The sequence below is a fragment of the Suricata suricatta genome, chromosome 14 (genome assembly GCF_006229205.1).
Source record: "Suricata suricatta isolate VVHF042 chromosome 14, meerkat_22Aug2017_6uvM2_HiC, whole genome shotgun sequence".
Taxonomy (NCBI): domain Eukaryota; kingdom Metazoa; phylum Chordata; class Mammalia; order Carnivora; family Herpestidae; genus Suricata; species Suricata suricatta.
This window is the reverse complement of record NC_043713.1, coordinates 21,379,769-21,394,609: the sequence shown is the minus strand read 5'-3', so window position 1 is coordinate 21,394,609 and position 14,841 is coordinate 21,379,769. Positions and strand designations below refer to the sequence as shown.

Sequence of the window (14,841 nt, the reverse complement as noted above, 5' to 3'; positions counted from 1 at the left end):
GATTTTTCTGGTACCTATCATATAAAATCAACAGTTTTCTGTGACCACAAATTCTAGGTGCTATTTATTATCAGCTGCCAAACCAAAGAGTCATCATGGAGATTCTATTTGAGTCCTGGAAATAAAAAGATTTATAGCAGAGCAAGAAGAGAGATTTAATATGGATACTGAGTCAAAGGCATGGGAATTAAGTATTCAGTGAAGGTGGTATAAAGAATCTTACTAATTCCATGAAAATTTTGTGTGTGTATTTTAAGACATAAGACTTTTGTAAAAGACAAAAATCATGAAACAGTTATTGAAACATTTCAAAAGAAGCAGGTCAACAACTACTGTAAAAACATCAGTTCAAGTGTAAATATATTAAGGTGCATGAAAGGCAAAAGGATGATGCTTGCCAGGGAAGAAAGGCAATGAATAGTGGGCATCCTCTGTGCAAGATGGGTGCCATCTGGACCACCAACTGTCAGAAACCAGGGATCAGAATGGATCCTCCCCATCACATGGCATGAATTAAGGGATATTCTTTAACAGGGGTCAAGCAAAGGAAAAGAAGGTGCAATGTGATGGTTAATTTTATGTGTCAATTTAACTGGGCCACAGGGTGCCCAGCTCTTTGGCCAAATATTATTCTGAGTGCGTCTGTGAGGATGTTTCTTGGTAAGATTAACATTTGAATCAGTAGACTGAATAAAGCAGATTTCCATTCCTTACTGTGGGTGGTCCTCATGCAATCAATTGAAGATCTAAATAGAATAAAAAAGGGTGAGTAAGAGAGAGCTCTTCTTGATTGATTTGCCTGAGCCATTGGTCTTTGCTGGTCTTTGGATTCAGACTGAAATATTTGTTCTTGGGACCAGACGCTGGCAGCTTTGGGATTGCAGCTACACCTCAGCTTCCTGGGGCCTCCAGCCGGCCAGCTATAGATCTTGGTACTTCGCAGCCTCCCAAATCACATAAGCTGATTCCTTATAGTGTGTGTGTGTGTGTGTGTGTGTGTGTGTGTGTGTGTGTGTGTACGTGTGGAAGTATGCCACACTAAGGGCATCATGGGTTTGTATTTCTTTGTTTTAGTTTATTTATTTTGAGAAAGAACAAGGAAGAGAGAGAGCACATGCAAGCAAGGGAAGGGCAGAGAGCAAGAGAGAAAGAAAATCCCAAACAGGCTCCGCACACTGTGGAGCCTGACGCGGAGCTCAAACTCACAAACCATGAGATCAGGACCTGAGCTAAAATCAACAGTCAGATGCTTAACCTGTTGATCCACCCAGGCACTCCTGGGTTTGTATTTCAGTGCAGGAATCCTGCCTGCCACACCTATCCTAGCACCATGAGCCCAGTGTGAGGACAGCCTTATTAGTGGACGGACAAACAAATCCCTTGAGTGCCAGCCAATCTGGATTGCCTTAGGACTTATATATAGAATTTTTCTGGCATGTTAGCAGCCTAGCTTCTGGAAAGCTTGGGACCCATGGAAAGTTGCCAACCCCTGTTTTGTGGGGAAGAAGCCCCAGACAGGTGAGCTTGGGTACAAGCTGCCTCCTGAGATAATGGGACCTTGGGTCCCAGTCACCCTTTTTTGCCGCGTAACAGAGAATGAGCATTAGGGCCCCTTGTGTGCTATCTTGGTCTTTGAATCACACATTGCCTGATGATCTTCACAACAATGATGCTGTGAAAAATGCAGTCTTGGGGCGCCTGGTGGCTCAGTCAGTTAAGCATCCAACTTCAACTCAAGTCATGATCTCATGGTTCATGGGTTCGAGCCTCACATCAGGCTCTGTGCTGACAGCTCAGAGCCGGGAGCCTGCTTCAGATTCTGTGTCTCCCTCTCTTTGCCCCTCTACTGTTTGTGTACCCTCTCGCTCACTTGCTCTCTCTCTCTCTCTCTCAAAAATAAACATTAAAAAAATACAGCCTTATTGGGGAGTTGCCGTGTTCAAGAAGTTAGGATAGAAAATAAAGATTAGTAATTAATAGTACGTTAAGAACACATTCTTGCTCCAGATTTCTAATAGCATTCCTCCAAACTCATTTATGAAAGATTTGTGTTGAAAGATAGTTGGAAATATAAACTAGAATTTAAAGCCTTTGGAATGCCAAGGAAACTTTCTTTAACTCATGGGCAGTATGGATTGCAGACATTTCAGTCAGTAATAATATAAAAATAGGGTTATATTAGAAAGAGAAATTTTACATGTTTCTCTGGAGGGATGGGAACACTGATGGAAGATTGGATGGAATGCGATCAGTTAAGTGGTTAGGGCCCTGGAAGGCGAAGGTGACAGGGTTAGTAAAAGTTGGGGGATATTGCTGAGAGTTTTCTCAAAGGATAGGTGAATAAAACAAGGTGACCTACTGTAAATGGATGATAGAGAGGGTATAAAGATAACTTCAAAATTGTAAGAGTAGGCAACTAGAAAGAAAATATGATTTCGTTTATGGACATCACACGGGGGGGTATCTGCTGTGACCCATAGAAGAGGAGTGAATTTGATGAGAGAGCGACATCCAAATAAAACTACACAGAGGCTTAATGATTATAATGAAACTTGGGACTGGTCAGCATTTGGCTAAGACGGAGTAGAAATTCGGTTATTGCTATAGGCTGAGTTGCATCCCCCTCCCCAAATTCATATGCTGAAGCCCTAATCTCCAGTGAGACTGTACTTGGAGAAGGGTCTATACGGTGATAATAGTTAAATGAGGTCATAAGGGCGAGTCCTTGATCCACCAGTGCCAGTGCCCTTCTAAGAACAGAAAGAGACCCTAGAGCTCTGTCTCTCTCCACGGTGTGAAGACTGAAAAGTCAGCGCTCTGCAAGTGAGGAAGAGAGCTCTCACTAGAAACTGAACCAGCTGGCGCTTGACCTTATGTGTTCCAGCCTCCAGAGCTGTGAGAAAATAAATTTCCCTTAAGCTGCTTCCTCTGTGGTATTTTGTTATGGCAGCCTAAACTAACTAGTACAGGGATTTTCGTGCTGAGAAAATAAAATGATTAGAGGTATCTGGCTGGCTCAGCCAGTTGAGTGTCTGACTTCGGCTCAGGTCATGATCTCACCACTCATGGGTTTGAGCCTCACATAGGGCTCTGTGCTGACAGCTCAGAGCCTGGAGCCAGCTTCAGATTCTGTCTCCCCCTCTCTCTGTCCCTCCCATGCTCATGCTCTGTCTCTCTCTGTTTCTCGGTAATAAATAAATGTTTAAAAAATTAAAAAAGAAAAGAAAATAATTTTATTTTACTCTGCCTAATTACTGTTACTTAAGGCACAAAACAGGAAGGTAAGCATCAGAGAAGCAAAACTAATAATAATGATTCATTATTAGATGATCATGCTCTATCTCCAAGTATATTTGAATGTTTCAGTTGATTTGTCTTTGACCGTTTTAGCTTCACAATTATGTAGATATATAGATTTATCCAAAGGCCACAGGTGTTTGCACAATTTATAAGCAAGAACCACTTTGTCAGAGTACTGATAGCCAAATGAGGATACACCAACCAATTAGTGAATGATAACGATGAGAATAGAGACTAATACCTAAACACTTTCATTGTGCCACATATTTTCTGAGCACCTCATATATATTCATTTAAATGATCTTTGTACAACCCTATTAAGCAGATACTGTCTTGTAGTTATTTTTACACTTTACAAAGTTCATTTATTTATTTTGAGAGAGAAAGAGTGAGAGAAAATGTATGAATGGGGTAGGGACAGAGAGGGAGAGAGAATTCCAAGTTGGATCTGCGCCGATGCAGTACAGAGCCAGACGTGGGGCTCGAACTCCCAAATTGTGAGATCATGACCTGATCTGAAATCAGCCTACCGGACTGGGCCACCCAGGTGCCCTCAAGCAGGTACTGTAGTTAATCCCACCTCACAGATGATAAAACTGAGGCTCAGCGGGTATCCACACCTTGCTCCTGACCACACAGCTGTAAGGGAAATGAGAGGGGCTCTTTTCAAGGCCGCAGCGCAGGCAGGGTCTCACAATTCCTCAGGACCAGAGCACAGATCTCCGTCTGTAACTTCTGTACTTTCTCTTTTACAGCTAACTTGTCTTAAACCCCTGCTGTGCCTCCTTCTGGCTATTTTCTAGCATTTTCTTACTCATTCTCACCAGTGTGTGTTAACCATTCCCATTTTACAGATGGAGAATGGGAAGCTGAGAAGGTTTAAACAACAAAAGAAGACACAATGTAACTCAGAGTGTATGGGTTTTCATGCATAACGTGGGGGTCCAGGAGCCACTGCAACACCCACTTTCTCCTTGTTGTCCTTGCCTGAACTCTCTAGTCTAGCTACGCTTGTGTTAGCTAAAATTGGAAATGACATTCCAGATATTATATCATATTGGACCCTTATCTCCCTGGATCCCAATACCATATTTTTATAATTATCCCATAAGGTGACATTAGTTGTTAAAAAATTACTTTTTATATTTAAAAACGTCCTTATTAAGTGATTTTATAATGCAAAAAGGAATAATAATATAAATTCTCTAGTAGTGCCAATCAATCATTTTTTGTATTAACATGTCTTTTGATTTATTTTCTAGGAACATCTATTTTGATATTGGCTGTATGCAATGCTACATTAATTTGTGTGTGTCCTGCTTTCCTTCCTTACCATTGATAACATTCACATTTTATGGATACTCATAAACTGTGGACATTATTTTATTTTACTTTTTATTTTTGTGGACATAGTTTTAATAACTACATGATATCCCATTGTTAGCTTCTTTCACTTTGCCAATCCTTTAGTATCCGTCTCTACAGAACAATACTAAATTAATATAAATGCTTTGGTGATTAGAATCTTCGTGAATATTTTGGGGGTTTCTTTTTCCTATATTTAAGTTACGTTCTTTATTTTAGTTAATTTACTTAATTTTATTTATTTTTGACAGAGATAGAGTACGAGTGGGGGAGGAGCAGAGAGAGAAGGAGACATAGAATCCGAAGCAGGCTCTAGGCTTTGAGCAAATTGTCAGCACAGAGCCCGACACCGGGCTTAAACCCACAAACTGTGGGATCATAACCTGAGCCAAAGTCAGATGCTCAAACAACTGAGCCACCCAGGGACCCCTTAAGTTACTTACTAAGGATAATCTTTAGATGTGAGATTTCTGGCTTGAAGAATATTTGAAAACTAAAATGTTTAAGTCTCTCCGCACATGCAAGCATATTCACACAGGCACGTACACATACATGTGCACACAGATGTTTGATTTTTAATTTGGGTAAGTCTCTTGTCAAGGGATTTTTATTTTTATTTTTTAATGTTTTTTATTTATTTTTGAGAGACATAGAGACATTGTGAGTAGGGGAGGGTCAGAGAGAGAGAGAGAGAGAGAGACAGAATCTGAAGCAGGCTCCAGGCTCTGAGCCAGCGGTCAGCACAGAGCCTGATGCTGGGCTCGAACTCACCAACCATGAGATCATGACCTGAGCCAAAGCCAGACGCTTAACTGACTGAGCCACCCAGGTGCCCCAATGGACTTTTAATAATTTATTCTCCTAGATACAATTTATGGAAACAACTTTTTAAACTTCATTCTTTCTAATAATTAGCATTGCCACGTGGGCTCTAGTTTTTTTGTTTTGTTTTAGCAATGTTTTTATACTGTTTATAAATATTTTTTGAGTCTGATTTTTTTCCTTTCTATAACTGTGTGTTAGTTTTTAGAAAAATCTGGATACAATATATTACTTCTTCCTCACACATAACATGTAATTTTATTACATGCCTTGTTCAGATTATTTCAGTTGCCTGAAAACTTTGGTATCCCTGAAAAAAAGAAAAATTGTATTAGTTGAAGCCCTTTTCAAAGAGCACAACCTCCATGAAGCCTTCTTTCTTATAACCAGGCAGAACGCGTCGGTTTTTGCTTATTGTCTGCATTGTTTAAGTTACTATTGCCACCTTCTTCATGTTGTATTATAGCCATTTATGTTTTTTTATCTAAACTAAAGACTCCTTAAGGACTGGAGTCACTAGTTCACATGTTCTAATTCTGAACACCACAGCCCACACTCAACCAAAGCATGATAGCACAGAGTATGCTTAATACATAAAAAGGAAATCTTCATTTCCTTGAAGCCCAACTATTCAGAAATTAATTCTGCCCTGATACTGTTGTGGAAGTACGAACAGCAGCTCAATAGCTCTGATACAGTAACCAAACCTTCCTGAATTGCTGTCATAAATCTCACCTGGAATGTTTGTCCCAAAATAGGACTGAGTGGAGGATAGGCAGCTGGGGAGAGGAAGAAGGGAATCATGTTAAAGCCACTTTGTGAGGTAGTTTGCATACTGTGTGAAGTGTGTTGTTCTGCTCTTGATGGTTTTAAATGTCATAGCGAAGGATGAACTGCTACATGTCATTGTTTTCAGAAGGCAGCGATGAAACTTTCTTGATCCAGTCCAATTTTATGTTTCTGGGGGAAATAAAAATTGTTATTTATTCCAACAAATAGAAAAAAAAAGTGGAGAAGAATTAAAAAGAATAAAAAGAGAGTGGAAATTACCTGTTTCTAGTAGGTAGCATTTTGACAGGAACCAGATATAAAAGTGGTGAATTGTAAATGCCATTAATAACTTTATGTTGCTTGTTAGGCTTTTGGACGTGAATGGCTGCTCTGAGACACTAAGAGATAAAGAACCAAAAGAGATAAGGAGCCTAAAATTAGTGGAAGACGAAGATCATTAGATCAGCGATCTACCCAGAAATTTATTGAGCTAGTATCTGAGATCCTATTGTTTACCATCTCACAGTAGACTATGTATTCCCGTCTTCATGTTCTAACCACACACCTGGCTTCCAGAACAAGCAGGGCACAGCATGCCAGGACATGCATGACATAGCTGACTTTAAAGGGTAATGGATGTCAGAGACAGCTGGTATGATAAAAGAATGTCACCTCCATAGTAGCGCCTGTTTTGAGAATAGATACAAAAGGAAGGGTAGAGATTTGAAACATTTGACTAGTTATATCTAGAATTCCATTACTCAGTGCTTCCCATTATTCCAAGGTGTATCATGTGAAAGATTAGAGCCTTGTGACTTACAACTATCACTCTAGTGTATATTCCAATATGGAAGAGATACAAAGAGATAGAGGAGACATAACTCTTTCCTTGGAGAAGTTTACCCTCTTTTTACAGAAATACTATGCAGATGAGTAGCTCCTAATGAATATAGTACAATGAAGCACTTTGGTGGATACTTTAAAATCTATAGAAGGCAGGTCCTTGTGAATTGTAGTATCAAAATTGAAACACAGAAACAAAAAATAATAGAGTTAATAAGTCTATTCCTCCCAAATCAGTTTGCCTCCTTAGATCCCAAAATATGCTCCTGCTGACAAAACCCAGCAGTATATATATGTATTTTAAGTTTTCAAAAAGATAATTAATAAACAAGATTTTCTCAGTTTTAAAATCTGTGCCCAAATTTTTTCTTAAAGTGTTGGTATCTGGGACTTCAGGAAAAATTAGGATCAAATATAAGTTTTACATAAGTTATCCCCAAATTATATATCAGATTGTTTTAATTACATTATATTTTTATCTCATGATGTCTACAAACAGCAAAATGCCTCATGGGGCCTCACACCTAAACAGGCTAGCGCGCTTAACCCACGATGTGTGCCTTTTCATCTTTGAAAACATTAAAAGACCTCTCTTACTCCCATGATCCAGCTGCCAGTGATTAATGAGGTATCTTGTCTCACCCAGTGTGTTTCTGAGTAAACCTAATTTTCCTTTTTTAGAAAAAAATTGACTTGGGAACTTTCATACTATGTTGCCGATGTGGGAGGGATGATGGCTATTGGTAAAGCATCCCCTGCTGTGTATATAGACATTTGGTTCTCTTCACCCCATCTGAAGTTCCATTGTGAAAAGATACTTAGATACAGCAGTTTCCCCCATGAACTTGATATTTGTGAAGGTATAATAAGCAGACTAAAGGACTAAATACTTATGATCATAGCTCCCAAGCTCCAAGGATATGTAAGCCAGAAGCACCTTAATGAGCACTGATGATGATACTTTCCCACAGAACTAAAAATAGAATTAAAATGTCTTTGCCTAATAGGCATGTACATGCACACACAAATACAAACACCTACACATACTTCCCTGGTGTTGTATTTTTAGAAAATTTAAACATGAAATATTTTTTCTTTAATTGGGAAGATTTTAAATCAGAAATAAAAAAATATTTTCAGTATTTTTGTATGCAAGCCACATTTTCATATGTTTTCTCAAAATCTCTAAAGCCCATGAGTTGTTCCAAAGTTATATTGAATTCTGCAGCGTGATTGAGCCCCTTCAGATGGACGGTAAAATCTAACCAGAGGAATGAGGCGGCGACATGATATGCCCAGCATGGGGCTGGCCAGAAATTCTGACATCCTGATGCAGTGTTAAGTTCACATGGGGTCAGGAGCCACAGCAGAAGAGTCATCGCATGTAGAAGAAGGAAAAAGTCCTTTGTGAGTGCGTAAGCCAAGGAACAGAGCAAGCAACAATTGCCGTTGTTTAGGTCTGGAACCAGAGAGACTAATGAATGTAAGTTAGCAATTCATTTATTTTTTTTAAGTTTATTTATTTATTTATTTTGAGAGAGGGAGGGACGAAGGGGAGGGGTGAGGAAGACAGAGCAAAAGAGAGAGAGAGGAAAAGAGGACATAAGCAGGGGAGGGGGGTAGAGAGAGAGAAAAAGAGGGAGAGAGAGAGAGAGAGAGAGAGAGAGAGAGAGAGAGAATCCCAAGCATGCTCTGTGCTATCAGCACAAAACTGGATGTAGGGCTTGATCTCACACATGGTGAGATCATGACCTGAGCCCAAATCAAGAGTGGACATTTAACTGACTAAGCCATCCATGGACCCAGCAAGTTAGCAGTTAGAGGAGGAAGGGAAAGAAAAACTTAAGAGTCTGAAACGTCCATGGCAAAACCCCCTTGTTAATGAAGAAAAGCTGCCATCTCTGCCTTCTTTCTCTGTGCTGGCATCTGAAGAGCTGAACTCACCTGAAGAAGAATCACAAAACCTGGGACATGGATCCACAGGCAACACTAAGAGGAGCGGTCCCACTCTGTTTCCCTGGCAACGTTGCTTTCTGGTTCTGTGAGATTACTTCACAATTGCTTCTCTCTAGACTCAAATACTTTCTTCATTCTTCATTCTTACCTGCTGTGTTCTCTTCTTAATTGTCAAGAAAAGGGAACCAATCTGGAAACAACCCCTCCATGTATGCTCTACCTCCTTTCCCATCCTACTTTTCTAGGTGCATCCCCCCTCTCTTCCTCCTACACCATTTCTTTTACCATGCACTGGATCATCTCAGCAGCTTCAGAATATGTTGTAGTTGTTCCCATTAAAGAAGATCTATTGACAGCATATTTTCCTTCAGGTAGTGTCCCATATTTGCACTTTTTTTTAATTGAAAAATTTTTTGACAGTGTTTCCTGTAGTATTGTCTCAATTTCCTCATTGCTTTTCTTCTTTATCATTTATTCTGGCATTAACCCTATTCAATGAGGTTTTTCTCTCATCCCTCCATTGGGACCATTCTCTTGAAAGTCATCAATGACCTACATCTTGCCAATTTCAAAGGTCTGTCTCTGTCCTTATTTTACTCAATGTCTTGGAAAATTTCTACCCAGTTGATTACTCTTTCTTTACTGGAATGCATTTCAGTATTTATAATTGATCCAGTTTGCTTCTTTATTGTCTTTCCTCATTCCTAAAACATAAGAGCAAGCATATCGTTCTTGGTCCTTGGTCATCTTGTTGTATACCTGGTATTAGGGACTGTCGTATCCCCAATGTCCAGGATGGCACCTGCCATATACTAGATGCTCAAATACTAGGTCATTTACTAAATTTTTTAAGTAGTCCCAAATTAGAGTAACAGGCATATGAACTCATAGAGTTGAAACCTAAAACCAAGATTTTGGGGTCAGAATTCTCATTGCCATTTTTTTCCAGCACCAATACAGGCTCTTAGTTTAAATTGAAAATTGAGCTTTGGAGTCTCTTTATTTCCACTTGAAATGAATCCATCCAATATGTCCCCTGAACTACACAGCTTAGCATGGGCTCTCTTCCATCAACTCAGGATAAATAAATATATTCAAAGAAGCCATTAATCTGAGTTAGTAGCCCAGGAAAACAAGACTAAATTTCAGTTGCTTTTGTAGAACCGTGGCTAAAAATGGGTAAGCCCTATACTTTTGTGTTCATTCCACAGGCAGCACCCCTGAGATGCAGTAGCCCCACTCCATGCTGAGACAAATGTCCACAAGAAGTAGAATGTGCAAAATATCCAATTACTTTCCCCGTGTCCTGCCGTCCCCAGCTCATTCCAAAGGTCTCCGTCCAGCTATTGACCTAAATAATCCACCTGCGGCTAGGCTGCAGCCTAGAGGTCTATTTATAGCTCAGAGCAAAGTAATAGCTGAGCTGAGTGGCCTTTTTCTTGTTTTTTAATTATTTTCCCCTCAGAAACACAAGCTGGTATATCATTAATATATGAAAATAATAAGTGTGCCCCATCCCAACCCTGTTGCTTTCCTCTGAACAGAAAGGAAACAGAGCATTGAGAGCATACATTCAAATCAAGTGTTCCTTCAGGACTGCCAGAGACTCCCTCAGGTGGAGACTGGGGGGGGGGGGTGTGCGGGATCCGTGGGTTTTAGTGAAATCACTGCAGCCACAAGGCACTTCTTTTCCTGCAGATAAAAATGCCAGCCTTTAGTGGTAAGGCTGTGAAGTGGGTGGGGTCTCTTCGGGGTTTTCTTAAGTTGTTTTATTTGAAGAATTGAGTTAATTAATTGAGATAATTAATCAAAGGATTTGATTTATATATGTGTTTATAGATACTTGACAAAATATAGGATTTGTTCTGGCATTAATGAACCATTGAGACCATTACAGGAAGATGGTTGAGATATTGAAGAAGTATTTTATTTTTTTCCCCAAGAAAATATGTCAGAACTCATTTGTTGAAATGAGTTCAAATAACTAGAGCCTATAATCATATTTGTGTGGATGTGTGTGTGTTCTTCTCTCCATTTATTTTTAGTTACATTGAACTAATATTTATTGAAAACTTATGGATTGTGCTGAATTCAAGGCGAGCTTATAAGTGAATGCCATACTCTTTATTCTGAGGGTGTTTTGCTTCATGTACTGAAAGATACATTAAGAATATATTGTTAAGCAATGTATTTATAGTGTGGCCTATGATCAGAGATAGGTAGCCCAATTTCCTCTGCTCGTTGGGCAGTTAGCTTTGAAAAGCAAAGATTTTCCAGGATTGCAGAGTCCTTTGAAAATGAAAGTAAGACTCTGTCTTGAGGCTACCTTCTATTTTACTGACGAAGGCAGGATAGGCAGTAAACTCATACATTTCATAAGGATTAAAAAAAAAAAACCAAGACTCAAATAAAAAGAATCTTTTACTGTGTTAATCAGAAAAGTCAAGTGTCAGAACAATAGTTTTGATTATAGTTGATGACTGCAAGATTTTCAGAGGTGGTATGTGTTTACTGAGAAAATGGGCCCGACAACAAGGAAAGCCCTATGCAAGCACTTCAAGGGGTAGCCTGCCCAGGGATGAATAAAACGGCACCAGAACAAGAGGGAGAAGGCAACATGAAATATTGCACTGATGGGAGCACCAGGTGTGACAGAGCAAAAGGGGGGCCGCGCCAGTAAAGGTGGGATGCCTGTGGGTTACTTACAGTCTGTGCTATCTGGAAGGTGAGTGAGAAGCATTAGACAAAATGCTACAAGGAGCCATTCTTGCCAAACCTGAGAATGGAAGTCAGCAGAAAATAGTGAAATCATTCTCTCACAAAGGGTAAATTGCATGGCTACTTGATATCTTTCCGTCTAACATAATCTCTCTGGCTGACTTGATTTATTCTCAAGGTTTGGGTGCTCTGGAAAAGTGGGTCACGTCCACATCTTGATGAGAAATACACCACCAGTTTTCAATAAAGGGAAAAGTGACAAAGTCATTTCTCAACTTTAGTTCCACTAGACTCTCTAAAAGAACTAGAAAGTTATTTTGTTTCTTTTACGTCCCTCATGTCTCATGAGGGATGACAGATTGACTTCAGAATTGTGACGGAAGATAAACAGAGGTTAGAAAACACGAAGTGGTCTGTTTATTCTGCCCATTCATGAGAAATGTCCTGCAGGAGCTGTCTGCATTGTGCACTCCGGCTGTTCATTATGGGATGCTGGCAGGCTCCATTCCCACAGGAAGTTACAGGGAATGTTCTTTTGATTGCTTTAAAACTGTATTTGTAGCTAGTCTCTTGTGTGTGGTTGAACTTCAAAATTATTCGTCTTGAAGAAAAAACTTAATATATAAATAGATTCTTTAATGCTTGAGCATTGAAAGAGGAACGGAGAAAAAGTAGAAGCTTCGTCTTGTAGAGCAGCTGTAATTTTAGAAATAATAAAACCTGCCATCTCAGCTGTAAGGGATAGAAGACTCAGAATATTAGAAAACTTGCCTGTGGCACCCAGTTAGTTACTGACTGAGTCATTCCTCAGTCTCTTGACTTTAAGACCAGCAATCTCTCTCTTCAAACATACTGGAGGTCTGACTACTGAAAACTGAAGACAAGCAAGATGGAGAATTAGGGAAAGGAAATCAAACCTGAAGCTCTGTTTTTTCCATTCACCCCTTAGATAGATGCTAAATTTAAGATTTTGCATTTTTAAATTTTTTTCTTTTGAGAGAGAGAGAGTGAGCACCAGTGGGGAAAGGGGCAGAGGGAGAGTCTTTCAAGCAGACTCCACACTCAGCGCAGAGGCTGACAAGGGGTTCCTTCCTATGACCCTGGGGTCATGACCTGAGCCAGAATCAAGAGTTGGACCCTCAACTGACTGATGACCCAGGCATCCCTAGAGTTAAGATTTTTGAACAGGCAATTTGTTATGGTAAATTTATATGAAATTATTCTAAGGATCAATCCCTCTCTTTGGAAAGGGAACATGGTATTGTAATCAGAATGGACTCAGACCATCATAGGATCACAGTTTCACTGTCCAGCTGGGAGATATTGGTCACCTGACTCTATCTCTTGCTTCCTCCTTGTTAAAATGGACACAACTCCACCTCACTAAAAAGGTTCTTATAAAGAGAACCTTAAAATATGCAGCCTAGGGCTCTATGGATGCCCCATGGCCCAAGTGCCCTTCTGTGGCCTCTTGTGGTCCCCACATGGCTCCTTGCCCTGTGCATCCCCCACCAGCCTTTGCTTCTGTGGCGTCTGTCATGTCAGAGACTCACAGCATCCAAGTATCATTTGGGGGTATCTCTAGGTGTGTCTCCTTCTTCACGCTCTTGGCCCATCTGGAGGAAAATGCCTAGTGCTGTAAGTGTTCTTGATGTTTGGAAGACCCACCATCCTCAACCAGGTTCCGCGCTTGTTTTGTTTTTCACAACCCTGCCTTAAGAATTGTTTTCACATTTTGAAATGTTTGAAAAAATATTTCATGAAATTCAAATTGCAGTTTCCTAATCAAAGCTCTGTGGGAACCCACTAAAAATATGCTGCAATAGTGCAGTGTCTGCTAGAGGAGAGCTGCTATATTATTGTTCTTATTAAGTAAAATTAAACAATTCATAATTCTAAATTTTATAGTTCATATAAACTTGCATCTGACTTGTGGAAATTGAGAGGAACAGCTGGACCTTATTTTTTATTGTTGTTATGCTCTTAATTTTATAAAGTTATGTTGTATAATTTATTCATTATATTCATAATTGTACTTTATATGATATAATGTGTAATGGAGATTATGTGTTATTTTTTTAATTTAGTAACAGTGGGTGCAAATGGTACAGTATAGTACTCTGAAGAAGTATCTCTGCTCTTGAAATTTCTGATAAACTTTCAACAACCAAGTTTCAGACCCATAGGAAGTAGGACATAACTGATATTTTTAAAATCAGTGTATGTTTTAAGAGAATTGTAAATAAGCTGTAAACTGCCCTGTTGCCCCACACACCGATGAGTGAAAATCAGAGTTTCTTTCAGGAATTCTCATATATATATCTCAGACAAAACTTGTACCATGTTCACGTTCCTCTAATTTGACATATGGATGATCAAAAATGCAAACCCAGTATGCCCAAACACTGAGGAAGTTGTGATGAGTTAGAGTTTGGAAGGTTTGTCTCTATGATCATGATAATGATGATGATGATCATCATCATATTGTTAGAGACAATCCACAAACTGAACCAAAGTTTCAAATTACTTTCTCCCAACTGTTTTTTGTCCTTGAATTTTACTTTTCAATTTTAAAGAGCATTTGAATAATAAAATGTGTTGGCATTGCTCTGTTTTTTTCCTTGCCGCTATACTCAAAACATTTACTAAAGAGACTATCGTAAGCTATTATTTCAAAAATGTTACCACAAGTTTGTAGATGATCAGTGTTAAGTTGTGCAACACAATAGCAAATAGAATTTTTCCCCTTCATTTTGGCGTGGATCATCTATTTTTCTGCCAAAAGAACCGAAATGCCATTTGTCATGTGAAAATGGTGCTAGGTAAGTATTATAAAAGCAGTGAAGGCAAAGGGGTAGAAATACGTTGTTGAATGCCTACCCCAAGGAACATAGGTCCTCCATTGCCCCCAAGGAGAAATTGTAGCTTTTTTTTCCCATAATATTTTATTGTCAAATTGTTTTCCATACAACACCCAGTGCTCTTCCCCTTAAGTGCCTTCCACCATCACCTCTTTTCCCCCCTCCCCCTTCCCCTTCAACCCTCAGTTTATTCTCAGCATTCAAT

General features: G+C 39.4%; 1 protein-coding gene and 2 long non-coding RNA genes across 6 annotated transcripts in view; 1 reads left to right on the top strand and 2 right to left on the bottom strand.

Annotated features, from left to right (window-relative positions):
* The window catches only part of LOC115278363, a 29,102-nt gene extending 19,970 nt beyond the window's left edge, over positions 1-9,132 (bottom strand). For 2 of the 4 annotated variants that reach the window (XR_003902835.1, XR_003902838.1), the window contains exons 1-4: positions 9,046-9,132; positions 6,824-6,944; positions 6,538-6,656; positions 6,324-6,447 (exon numbers count right to left, since the gene is read on the bottom strand). This is a non-coding gene — a long non-coding RNA (uncharacterized LOC115278363). Of the gene's footprint in view, positions 1-6,323; positions 6,448-6,537; positions 6,657-6,774; positions 6,945-9,045 lie in introns of all 4 variants that reach the window. The other 2 variants (XR_003902837.1, XR_003902836.1) reach the window with 2 other exon arrangements.
* Positions 1-14,841, top strand: part of DCC (DCC netrin 1 receptor) — a 727,087-nt gene that overhangs the window by 45,260 nt on the left and 666,986 nt on the right. The window lies entirely within an intron of this gene.
* On the bottom strand, positions 5,716-6,317 carry LOC115278364. The gene is made up of 2 exons (XR_003902839.1): positions 6,223-6,317; positions 5,716-5,797 (listed from the first exon to the last, which is right to left on the bottom strand). It is a non-coding gene; the product is annotated as an uncharacterized LOC115278364 (long non-coding RNA).